A 13,809-nucleotide genomic window follows, 5' to 3' on the forward strand; every position below is an offset into this window, starting at 1 on the left:
AAAATTAGTAAGCTTGGCAGGCCTCTGCCCTCCAGATGGAAACTCAGCCAGAGGTTGAGAGAGAGAGTGACGTGAGGAGACCAGTATTTCGAGGAGCTGATCCCATTTTTTATTTTTCCAGGGTCTGTTTTTATACACTGAGATGTTATACAAAAGTCACACGGGGTCAGCAGTCCTGACTTTTATTAAAGTCAGGTGCTTCATACAAATGTATACAGAGGTCTTAGGGGTGTTACATCATCTTCTGGCCAGGGGGCCTGCTGACAATTTATGACCCTCTCCTTGTGACAGCGGTCAGTCAACCAGGGCACTTATTTCTCCAGGGGTGATTATTCTTAAAACAGACACCACCTTTCGAAGGTACCAGATAAAGTTACATTCCTATAGGGTGAGGGTGTAGTGGGTTTTAATTAAGGAAAGAATTTGTTTAGCCTAAGGTCTAATGTGATTAATATCAAGGTTAATACTTATTTTTTGTATATATTCATCAATGTGTATAAGGGCAGGGGATGTGGAGACTTAGCAGTAAACATTGGCTCAACAAATAAAAAACCCTTCACCAATACAATTTCTAATCAGCCCACTATACTATACTAATAGTTTTATAACTTCTCTAAAGAACCTGTTTTTAGAAGGTTTAAAGCATCTCGTGCCTCTCACGGTTGGGAGGCTGTGAACAATCACATGTGGCCGGACAAGCCTGTCAGGCAGGCTAGAGAACCTTCAGAGGAGTCTGTAGGTTGAAACACTGCTATCATGCCCAGAAATTATTATTAACGAGCTCTAAGTTAACTCCTTCTCCGAAAGAGGTGGTGGGGGATAGCCCCCCATAAAGTCAGAGGTGTAGGTGAGAGCACAAAGTAGTAAAGTAGGCAGACTCTGGTTTTTAGGATAGATGCTCGAGAATTTCCAGGGGGACTCCTGAGGCTCGATCCCGCCTTTGCGTATGTCCAGCCTCCTTCCTCATGACCTTTGCCACGGATGGATTTCCTCATGCTGGCTCCCGGCAATTCCCTTTTCCAATGAAGAAGAAAATGTGTGACATCACTTTCTGGGTTATTACTATATGAAAATATATAATGGATTTTTGGAACTTCTGATTCCCCTTTACTTTTTTTTTAAATTTTATTTTATTTTTAAACTTTACAATATTGTATTAGTTTTGCCAAATATCGAAATGAATCTGCCACAGGTATACCTGTGTTCCCCATCCTGAACCCTCCTCCCTCCTCCCACCCAGGTTTAATACTTACAAGTCTGGCCTTTCAGATATTCTCCACCTTCTCTTCTACCATTTTTATTGTGGAAAAGGCACCTACTGAAAAGAACATAAAACAATAATACATATAAATACTATTACCATATAGAGCAAATATCCAGGTCACCACCACTCAGATCAAGAAACAACATTGTCAAAATCTGAGAAAACGTTCAAGTTTCCCTTCCTTGTAAAGGTTCTGCCAAGGTAATCACCATATCTTCTTTTATGGCAATCATCAGGATTCTTTCCGTCAGCACTGTTTAAGATTCAGCCATTTAATTGCATGTATCTCCATCCTTTATCATCATTGTATAGTATTCCATGTTATGGATACCCTATAATTTATATATCCTGTCTACTCTTGGGCACATACAGGTTGTTTTTAGTTTGAGGCTATTACAAATGATGCTGCTGTGATTATCAGAATTTATCTCCTATTTCACATGTGTATGTATTTCTTTGGATGTATATACTTAAGGTTAAAATTGATGGGTCACAGAATTATATACATCTTTATTTTTACCAAGTAATGCTAAAATGAGTGCTTATAACAATTTATTAAACAATTTATTAAACTATCTGGCTTCCCTGTTGGCTCAGACGGTAAAGTGCCTGTCTACAATGTGGGAGACCCGGGTTTGATCCCTGGGTTGGGAAGATCCCCTGGAGAAGGAAATGGCAATTCACTCCAGTACTATTGCCTGGAAAATCCCATGGACAGAGGAGCCTAGTCCATGGGGTCGCAAAGAGTTGGACACGACTGAGCGACTTCACTTTCACTTTCATTTGGAAATATAATCCTCTTTCCCCACTGTTCTATATCACCCTTGGTCATAAACTTATCTGTCCACATATGCATGAGTCTGCATCTGAACTCTAGAAGATATCCAGTAGATTTCATTTTCCTATTTTTTTATTTTATTTTACTTAATCATTAAACTCATGCATAGTACTTAATGTGTGCTGGGCATACATCTAAACTATATATATTTAATCTTTTTAACAATCATGTGATAGTTCTTTCCTGTTTTACAAGTGACAGAACGCACAGTCACTAAGTAGGAGGCAGTATTCAAATTCAGGGAGTCTGTCTTAAGCACCCATGCCCTTTACTCACAGTTATCTGTGATGCCTCAGTATACATTTCAGAATCTACTTGCTGAGATGCCCCAAATATGAAAATTTTAAATGATGTTGCACTACCTTAGGTTGAGGTAAATAGATACCTTCAGAATGTTGACTCTTATAATCCATGACAATGGAGTATCTATCCACAGTGATTTGACTAGAGGTAATATCATCACCTTGGAACTGAGCAGAATGCAAATTCTTGACCCCCACCCCAAAACTTAATCAGAAATTTGAGAGTTGGAATCCAGCAACCTGTGTTTTAATAGTTTTAACTAAAGTTTCAGAGCAATCAGTAGATATTGATGTTTCTATTTAGCAGACATAAACATTCTTATTAACCATTTATAGAAATCATTTTGATTTTGCATATGTCATGTGCAATGATTAGTCCCTTTATTTCTTCTTTTCCATTCCCTTCAGCATTTTATTTCTTTTTCTTGCCCTTCTGCACTGGTTAGGAATTCCAACAAAAGATGAATAGAAGCAGTATTTAACCTTTTGCTGATCTCAAAGGGAAAATCTTCAATAGGTATGGTGTTTACTTTGGAATCTGGATCTTTTATCAGGTTAAGGAAGCATGTTTCAGTTCCCACAGGACTTGTTTCAAAAATCATGAAGAATGCTGAATACTATCAAGTTATTTTTCTACATTTTACAAAAATGATCAAATAATTGTTCTCATTTGGTGAGTTACATCACTGTGTGCCAGCTAGTTGCTCAGTTGTGTCCAACTCTTTGAAACCCCAAGAACTGTAGCCTGCCAGGTTCTTCTGTCCATGAGATTTCCCGGACACGAATAACGGAGTGAGTTGCCATTTCCTCCTCCAGAGGATTTTCCCAACAGAGATCAAACCCATATCTCCTACTTTTTACAACTGAGCCACTTGAGAAACACTCAGTTATATTGACTGATGTTCATATATTTAACCAAATACTTACATTTCTGGAATGAGCCCGAATTGATTGTGATGTAATATTTTTTAAATTATATTCCTGGATTTTATTTGCTAATAATTCATTTGAGATTTCTGTATCTATTTTCATCAGTTGGATTGGTCCATAAATTTTTTTTAAGGTCTGTTTCAGCTTTTGTCATTAACTTTTTGGTGACCTTACAACACAGGTAAGGTTTGCGTTATTTCTTAAATGTTTAATAGAACCTTGGTAGTGACCTTATGTCTGATGTTTCTTTGAGGTATGGATTTAGTTTCCTTAATAGCTACAGGAATATTCAGATTATAAAAATATGCTTTGAAGAGTTGTGATTTTCTAGGTATGTGTCCATTTCACCTACCATTTCAAACTTATTTTTATAAAATAATCCATATGTTAAGAGTGTATTAATGTTGCAGGATTGATAGTGATATCCTCTTTTCATTCTTGATTTTGGTTAGTGCCTTCTCTGTATTCTCAGTTACTGTCACTAGAAGTTTTTCAGTTGTCTTACAAAAATCAGTTTTTGGCTTTTTTTGATCCTCTGTTGTACATTTGTTTTCTACTGTCCTTTTATCCTTATTATTTCCTTCTTTGTACTTTATTTAGGTTTATTTTGCTATTATTCCTCTCCTACATCTTTATAAGAAGGTTGCTTAGCTGATCAGTTTTAGCTTTTATGATAACAATCTTTATCTGCATCCTATAAATTTTGATAATGAAGACTTTTCGTCACAATTCAATAGAAAATATTTCCAAAATTATCATTTTGTTGTCTTTGTGACCTGCAGGTTACTTTGAAGTATATTTATTTCCAAATACACATGGATTTTATTATTATTATTTTGTTACTGATATCTAGATTGTATGGAATTCATAGAACATGAGTTTAAATTCTTTCAAAATTATGGAACCTACTTTTTATGATACAATATTGTCATTATGACATTTCAAGTTTCATAAATGTTCAGTGTGCACATGAAAAAAATCCCTATTTAAGTTATTAGATCAACATTTTTACATATGTTCATTAGATTAAGTTATTAGATCAACGTTTTACATATGTTCATTAGAACTATTCTGCTATTAAATTATTTAAATTTATTTATTATTACTGAATTTTTGCCTGGCATTTATAAAAGTGGTAAGTTAAAATATCCTACTATAATTTTGAATTTGCCTATACTGGTTACAATAAACTGTAACCAGAGATGGGAATACCAGACCACCTGACCTGCCTCTTGAGAAATTTGTATGCAGGGCAGGAAGCAACAGTTAGAACTGGACATGGAAAAACAGACTGGTTCCAGATAGGAAAAGGAGTACCTCAAGGCTGTATATTGTCACCCTGCTTATTTAACTTATATGCAGAGTACATCATGAGAAACGCTGGATTGGAAGAAATACAAGCTGGAATCAAGATTGCCGAGAGAAATATCTATAACCTCAGATATGCAGATGACACCACCCTTATGGCAGAAAGTGAAGAGGAACTGAAGAGCCTCTTGATGAAAGTGAAAGTGGAGAGTGAAAAAGTTGGCTTAAAGCTCAACATTCAGAAAACGAAGATCATGGCATCCAGTCCCATCACTTCATGGGAAATAGATGGGGAACCAGTGGGAACAGTGTCAGACTTTATTTTTCTGGTCTCCAAAATCACTGCAGATGGTGACTGCAGCCATGAAATTAAAAGATGCTTACTCCTTGGAAGGAAAGTTATGACCAAGCTAGATAGCATATTCAAAAGCAGAGACGTTACTTTGCCAACAAAGGTCCGTCTAGTCAAGGCTATGGTTTTTCCAGTAGTCATGTATGGATGTGAGAGTTGGACTGTGAAGAAAGCTGAGCGCCGAAGAATTGATGCTTTTGAAGTGTGGTGTTGGAGAAGACTCTTGAGAGTCCCTTGGACTGCAAGGAGATCAGCCCTGGGATTTCTTTGGAAGGAATGATGCTAAAGCTGAAACTCCAGTGCTTTGGGCACCTCATGCGAAGAGTTGACTCACTGGAAAAGACTTTCATGCTGGGAGGGATTGGGGGCAGGAGGAGAAGGGGACAACAGAGGATGAGATGGATGGATGGCATCACTGATTCGATGGACGTGAGTCTGAGTGAACTCCGGGAGTTTGATGATGGACAGGGAGGCCTAGCGTGCTGTGATTCATGGGGTCGCAAAGAGTCGGACCTGACTGAGCAACTGATCTGATCTGATCTAATCTGAGACAACACAAGAACCTAGAACTCTTTAAATCTGTTTAAGTTTCTACCAACCTATATGCTGTTATTATTGGATTTTAAACATATATCAGTCTTAAATCCCACAAGAAAGTATTATTTTATACAGCCATTGTTCATTAAATAAACAATTAACCCTTGAACAACATGGAGGCTGTGGGGGCCAATATCCCACACAATCAGAAATCTGAATGTAACTTTAGACACCCCTCCCTCTATGTGGTTCTATATCCACAGATTCAGTTAACTGTGGATCATTTAGTATACTTCAGTCCAAGGGCAGAATGGCGCAACTGGTAAAGAATCTGTCTGCAATATAAGAGACCTGGGTTCAGTCTGTGAGTCAGGAAGATCCTCTGGAGAAGGGAATGGCAACCCACTCCAGTATTCTTGCCTGGAGAATTCCATGGACAGAGGAGCCTTGCAGGCTATAGTCCATGGGCTCGCCAAGAATTGGACATGATTGAGTGACTAACACTTTCACTTTCCCTATATATGGTTCTATATCCACAGATTCAGTCAACTGTGGATCATTAGTATACTTTAGTATGTATTTACTGGGGAAAAGAAAGTTTATTGTAAGTGGACCTGTGTAAGTCCAACCCATTTTGTTCAAGGGTCAACTGTATATTTTTACTATTGCTTTTTATTTTTTTTTCCCCTGTATTTTCAAGTTTTCATCTGGGATGATTTTTTTCTTAGACCAAAGAAGACCCTTTCATAATTCCTAAATTTTTCTACTTTTTTTAAAATTTATTTTACTTTCTGCTGCACTGGGTCTTCATTGCTTTGCATGGACTTTCTCCAGTTGTGGTGAGTAGGCACTGCTCTTCCTTGTGGTATGAGGGCTTCTCATTGTGGCGGCTTCTCTTTTTTGAGGAGCACAGGCTCTAGGCACTTGGGCTTCAGTAGTTGCAGCAAGTGGCTTCAGTAGTTGTGACTAGCAGGCTTTAGGGTGTGGGCTCAGCAGCCGCAGCACATGGACCTAGTTGCTCTGTGACATGGGAAATCTTCCTGGACCAGGGATCAAACCTGTGTGCCCTGCATTGGCAGGAGGATTCTTATTCACTGCACTACCAGGGAAATGCTAAGTTGTTCTCCACTTGGTTAATTTGTTCAGCTTTTATTTGCCTTATTAGTAAATGGTACTTTTTCTGGGTACAGAAATTTAGCTTGGTAGTTACTTATTTCAGCACTTTGGAGGATTATTTCCAGTGTTCTCTTATTTCTATCATTTCTGTTAAGAAATTAACTATATTTTAATATGCATTTTTTTCCCACTAGGCAATGGCACCCCACTCCAGTACTCTTGCCTGGAAAATCCCATGGACAGAGGAGCCTGGTGGGCTGCAGTCCATGGGGTCACTGGGAGTCGGACACGACTGGGCGTCTTCACTTTCACTTTTCGCTTTCATGTATTGGAGAAGGAAATGGCAACCCACTCCAGTGTTCTTGCCTGGAGAGTCCCGGGGATGGGGGGAGCCTAGTGGGCTGCCGTCTATGAGGTCACACAGAGTCTGACACGACTGAAGCAACTTAGCAGCAGCAGCAGACACTTTAAAATTTTTTTATGTTTTTCTTTGATTCTTAGCAATTTTCCTATAATATACCGAGGGCTGGTTTTCTTCCTACTTGGTGTCTGCAGATCTTCCTCAGTCTATTGCTTGCTACCTTTTTTCATTTGGAAAATTCTCTTCAAATCTACTTTTTCATAATTCTCTGTCTTTTTAGAACTCTGTTTACATGTATTTGACCTTTAACTGTATAGTCTATATTTTAATTACTCTTCTCTATAATCTCTTTGTATTTTTCTCCTAGATATTTTCTTCTCACCTATTTCCCAATTTATTATTTTTCTGATTCTGAGTTATTAATGTCATACTTTTCAGTTCTACAGTTTCCATATGGTTCTTTTCAAATTTTCCTCTGCCTTTTAATATTTTTTTGTTCTCTGTGAAATTTTCAGAGTTGTCTTTTTATTACCTTGAACATTTTAAACATAATCATTTTGAGCTTTATAGCTAATGAATTCTTAATCTACAAATCATATGGGTCTCTTTCTATTGTTGGTTATTTCTGTTGATGCCCATTCATATATTTTGAACAATTTTTCAGTTATTAGCAAGAGATTTGTCAGCATTACCCTTTCCACTTTTATTCCATCCTCTACTAATTATTTCTCCATTTTCATGTAGCTTCTGCCTCATTTCATTGAGGCTTATTTTATTAATTTTGTCACCAAAGTGTGAGGGGGTACCCTTTCTTCCACATTTCAGTCATTGTTCTTTTCAAATATCTTTTCCTGTTTTCATTTTTAAAATAATACTCCTAAACATAAATTAATTTGAGCATTAAAAAATATATTTATTTGCTATTTGGATTTCCTTTTCTGTGAATAGGCTATTAATATCCTTTATCCAATTTACAGTTAACCCGACTTTTCTTATAAGTTTTTAAGAGCTTTTACATATATCTTGACTCTTGTCATCTCCATTATAAGTTTCTTCCCCTTGTCTATTGTTTGTATGTTGGATTTGCTTATGGTATCCTTTACTATGCAACATTTAGATTTCTAGATAATCAAAGTTTGTCTTTTGCTTGATAGCTTTAGAATTTCCTTCCTCATTGAAGATCTCCCTTGCCTAAATGCTATAGCCCTTCAGGATTTAATCTTCCTTTTTCATTTCTCTACAACCTTCCTAGTTGATGTTACTCGTTTCCATTGCATTAAATCTCTTCTATATGCTAATGATGCTCATTATATATCTCCATTCCAGATCTCTCCTCTGAGCTGGCTACTTTAATACAAATCTCACTGCCCTTCATCTGTGAGGGGGTGTGCTAGATCCCAGGGGTTACAGCAGTACATGATCCCTGCCCTCAGAGCTCTTTAGAGGATATAAATAGTGCGTGAAGTGGAAAGCATGACTGCGCTGCACAAAATGTGCTGATCTATTGCACATTTTGTACTGCTATCAGGGAAAGACTACAGTCATGGGATTACATATCAACAGAAAAATAGTCAAAAGAAATGAAAAAGGTAATTCTTGAGAAAGGACACCTGAATGGCCAATAAACATGTAAGACACCCAATTAGTGACCAGAGAAAATAAAATGACATAGAATTTTTTTAAAATATTGGCATAATACTGAGATCCTGATTGTATCAAATTTTGAGGATTTGAGGTAGAAAACTCTGCTGGTCAAAGTTTATAGTGGCACAACCACCTGTAAGAGCATTTTGATAAGTCTCTGATAAGATCTGAACTCCTCTTTAATTCAGCAATTCTACTTTGTGGCATACCTACAGCAGTGCCTCTCAATCCTTGATGTACAAACAGATCACCACAGGATCTAGTTAAAACCCGATTATGATTTGTTAGGCTGGAAAGGTCTGAGAGTCTGTTGTGTTTTTTTTTCTTTTTATTTTTTTTCTTTTCCTTATTAATTGGAATATAGTTGCTTTACTTTGCTGGGTCAGTTTCTGCTGTACAGCCAGCCAAGTGAATCAGCCATAATATATCCCCACTGTTTTTTGATTTCTTTCCCATTTAGGTCACCACAGAGCATCGAGTAGAGTTCCATGCACTATGCAGTAGGGGTTCATTCAGATCAGTTCAGTGGCTCAGTCATGTCCGACTCTTTGCGACCCTATGAATCGCAGCACGCCAGGCCTCCCCGTCCATCCCCAACTCCCAGAGTTCACTCAGTCTCACATCCATCGAGTTGGTGATGCCATCCAGCCATCTCGTCCTCTGTCGTCCCCTTCTCCTCCTGCCCCCAGTCCCTCCCAGCATCAGCGTCTTCTCCAATGAGTCAACTCTTCGCATGAGGTGCCCAAAGTACTGGAGTTTCAGCTTTCGCATCATTCCTTCCAAAGAAATCCCAGGGCTGATCTCCTTCAGAATGGACAGGTTGGATCTCCTTGCAGTCCAAGGGACTCTCAAGAGTCTTCTCCAACACCACAGTTCAAAAGCATCAATTCTTCGGCGCTCAGCTTTCCTCAGAGTCCAACTCTCATATCCATACATGACCACAGGAAAAACCATAGCCTTGACTAGAGGGACCTTTGTTGGCAAAGTAATGTCGCAAAGTAATGTCTCTGCTTTTCAATATACTATCTAGGTTAGTCATAACTTTCCTTCCAAGGAATAAGCGTCTTTTAATTTCATGGCTGCAATCACCATCTGCAGTGATTTTGGAGCCCCCCAAAACAAAGTCTGACAGTGTTTCCACTGCTCTCCCATCTATTTCCCATGAAGTGATGGGACCAGATGCCATGATCTTCATTTTCTGAATGTTGAGCTTTAAGCCAACTTTTTCACTCTCCTCTTTCACTTTCATCAAGAGGCTTTTTAGTTCCTCTTCATTTTCTGCCGTAAGGGTGGTGTCATCTGCATATCTGAGGTTATTGATATTTCTCCTGGCAATCTTGATTCCAGCTTGTGCTTCTTCCAGCCCAGCGTTTCTCATGATGTACTCTGCATAGAATTTAAATAAGTAAGGTAACAATATACAGCCTTGACGTACTCCTTTTCCTATATGGAACCAGTCTGTTGTTCCATGTCCAGTTCTAACTGTTGCTTCCTGACCTGCATATAGGTTTCTCAAGAGGCAGTTTCAGGTGGTCTGGTATTTCCACCTCTTTCAGAATTTTCCACAGTTGTGATCCACACAGTCAAAGGCTTTGGCATAGTCAATAAAGCAGAAATAGATGTTTTTCTGGAACTCTCTTGCTTTTTCCATAATCCAGCAGATGTTGGCAATTTGATCTCTGGTTCCTCTGCCTTTTCTAAAACCAGCTTGAACATCTGGAAGTTCACGGTTCACGTATTGCTGAAGCCTGGCTTGGAGAATTTTGAGCATTACTGTACTAGCGTGTGAGATGAGTGCAATTGTGTGGTAGTTTGAGCATTCTCTGGCATTGCCTTTCTTTGGGATTGGAATGAAAACCGATCATTTCCAGTCCTGTGGCCACTGCTGAGTTTTCCAAATTTGCTGGCATATGAGTGCAGGACTTTCACAGCATCATCTTTTAGGATTTGCAAGAGCTCAACTGAAATTCCATCACCTCCACTAGCTTTGTTCGTAGTGATGCTTTCCAAGGCCCACTTGACTTCACATTCCAGGATATTTGGCTGTAGGTGAGTGATCATACCATCGTGATTATCTTGGTCGTGAAGATCTTTTTTGTACAGTTCTTCTGTGTATTCTTGCCACCTCTTCTTAATATCTACTGCTTCTGTTAGGTCCATACCATTCTGTCCTTTATCAAGCCCATCTTTGCATGAAATGTTCCCTTGGTATCTCTAATTTTCTTGAAGAGATCTCTGGTCTTTCCCATTCTGTTGTTTTCCTCTATTTCTTTGCATTGATTGCTGAGGAAGGCTTTCTTATGTCTCCTTGCTATTCTTTGGAACTCTGCATTCAGATGCTTGTATCTTTCCTTTTCTCCTTTGCTTTTCGCTTCTCTTCTTTTCACAGCTATTTGTAAGGCCTCCCCAGACAGCCATTTTTTATAAATAGTAGTGTATATATGTCAGTCCCAATCTCCCAATTCATGAGATTCTTAATTTCAGCAAGTTCCTAGGTGATGTAATTGTCACTGGTCCAGGGACACAGTTTAAATAGCTAAGCCCAAGAGAAACTCTAGCATATCCTCAAGGGACATACACAGAGACACAAAGATGTTTGTTAGAGCTCTGATGGTATAGTGACTATTTGAAAACTGCTGAGGCAAGTGGATGGCAAATTCATATGGCTGAATGCAGGGGTTAAAAGGAACTGAAGTTACATGTACCACCCCAGATCTGTCTTAAAATCAGTACTGAATGGGAAACAAGCAAGTTGTAGGAAGAAGGTATAGAATCTAACATTTAAAATTGTAAGTAATACTGAATATTTTTAGGGCTGTACACCTATACAGATAAAGAATACAGACTTGCATGGTAATAATAATTATCAAGTTCATTATAGTGATTACTTGGGCAAGAGAGAAGTATAGGTATAGCAAGGGCATGTGCCTCTTCAGTTGTATTTTAATGCTTTAATTACTAAACTAGATGATAGATGAACCCGCAAAATAATACAAGGGTTTGTCATATTGCTTTCTGGTTTTTGTACATCTAAACTATCTCATTACATTAAACAAAACAAATAACTTCATTTGTTGGGATGGAGAACTTGAGGCTCAAGAACTTAAAAATAAAAGATATAAATTATCTCATGAAGAATTTGTATTCTGATTGCGTGTTGAAATTAAATTTTGTGTATCAGTTAAAATATAGTATTAAAACAAAAGGAGAACTTAACCTTTTGTGCTGAAGTTCAAACACAGGCTGTACCTCTTCCTCATTAACATGCTGCTTTAAATTTACAAAACCAAAAAACAGGAGTTAACCAAGTCAAAGGCAAACTACCTTCACAAGGTTTGATCTTCAGAAGACTCAATCAGAGTTTAAAACAAAGTGACTAAAAATAACTGGTTTACTTTTGGCCGTGGCACAAAACATTTTTTGTATCAGATAAAATATGGCCATTAAAAGACTCCCTTTATTCAAGGGAAATGAAAACCACCACACCAGAACACTTAACAGCAAATGCAAAATGAGTTTAAAAAGCCTCAGAAGCGTCCCTCTTAGTTCATCTCCTCGTCTTTAAGTGGCAGTGAAGGAAAGCGTGGGGTGGCATGAGAAAAGCAGGAGGATGGTTTTCAGTTTCTCTGCCTTATGTTAGAGCATGGTTGTACTTCTGTTCCGCCACACATCTCTTAGAAATAATGAGTGGCAGAGAGACAGTAGCAAAGGTAATGGGGTTTAGCATTCGAAAAACCCGGACTTAAACCCTGACTGTGCAAATACAAAACAGCTCACTAAATTTGAGAAATTGTCTCTAGGCCAGTGCTGTTCAGTTGAACTTGGTGTGATGATCGAAATGTTCTGTTTGTCCACCGTGGTAGCTGCTATCTTTGTGTGACTGCTGAGGACCTGAAATGTGGTCAGTGTGATAAAGGAATTGAGTTTTTGATTGTATTTCAATTCATTTAACTTGAATAGTTACATGACTAATGGCTACTGTAGAGGACAGAACAAGTCTAGAAAATGGAGTATTCTCCCTCTCATGGAGGATCCCCATTTGATAATAGACATGAAATACCCTAATAAAAGGCTCTACTATTAAACTGTCCTGCGTTGAAAGGACTTCAGAGATGAGTAGACTGTGTGAGTCTGCCTGGGTGGGCCTGTTTCTTTCACAAAATGTTAACACTGGTGCTACCTCCACACAAGCATTCAACTCTGACTTTTTACTGCCTGATGATGCAACTGATGCTGTCTGCTGTAAAGAAGCTTTGCTTCTTCCTCTTTTTGCTTTTTTTTGGCCTCGTGGTGACGAAACAAAAACAATTACATTTTCAGAAACCTAAAAGGCCCTGAAGCTGGGAAAGATTGAGGGCAGGAGGAGAAGGGGACGACAGAGGATGAGATGAGATGGTTGGATGGCATCACCAACTCGATGGATATGGGTTTGGGTGGACTCCAGGAGTTGGTGATGGACAGGGAGGCCTGGCATGCTGTGGTTCATGGGGTCACAAAGACTCAGACACAACTGAGCGACTGAACTGAACGAATTCTTGATTAAATTTTTATGTTACTCTATTTGACATTTCCTTAAATTTCTGGAAATTTCTCATTTTCTCCAGTTAAGTTAATATCATTGAACAACAACTGCTTTAAACTAGACAATCTATCTGCACAGGTTAAAAACATACAAAGAAGAGTTCCCTGGTGGTCCAGTGGTTACAAATCTACTTGCCAAGGCAGGGGACATGGATTTGATCCCTGGTCCGGGAAGATCCCACATGCCATGGAGCAACAAAGCCCGAGCACCACAACTACTGAGCCTGATCTCGGAGGGAGAGCAGTGAATGGTCCTGAGGAGAGATCTTAGTTCCCTGCCCAGGAATTAAACCCAAGTAGCCTGAAAGAAGACCAAGAGGCTACCCATTAGACCACCAGGGACTCGGGGCTAGAAGCAAACTGACCCTGGTTTTTGCCCCTATTAGAAAGCAAGAATGTTTCAAGGAGGCAAAAACTGTAAAAACAGGTACAAAGTTTATTATTAGAGGCACAGCACAATGTATGGGAGAGCACACAGGAAACCAGTTTGTTTATCCAACTCAGAAGCAGGGCAGAGATACACACCCAAGAGAAAGGATATGGGCAGCCTCTCTAACAGGGAGTGCAGTGCATCAG

General features: G+C 38.8%; 1 long non-coding RNA gene across 1 annotated transcript; it reads right to left on the minus strand.

Annotated features, from left to right (window-relative positions):
* Window positions 1–86: 86 nt before the first annotated feature.
* On the minus strand, window positions 87–4,122 carry LOC132345896 (uncharacterized). The gene is made up of 2 exons (XR_009495459.1): window positions 1,254–4,122; window positions 87–1,014 (listed from the first exon to the last, which is right to left on the minus strand). It is a non-coding gene; the product is annotated as an uncharacterized lncRNA (long non-coding RNA).
* Between the last annotated feature and the right edge of the window lie 9,687 nt (window positions 4,123–13,809).

This window comes from Bos taurus, chromosome 1, assembly GCF_002263795.3.
Source record: "Bos taurus isolate L1 Dominette 01449 registration number 42190680 breed Hereford chromosome 1, ARS-UCD2.0, whole genome shotgun sequence".
In the NCBI taxonomy this organism is placed as follows: Eukaryota; Metazoa; Chordata; class Mammalia; order Artiodactyla; family Bovidae; genus Bos; species Bos taurus.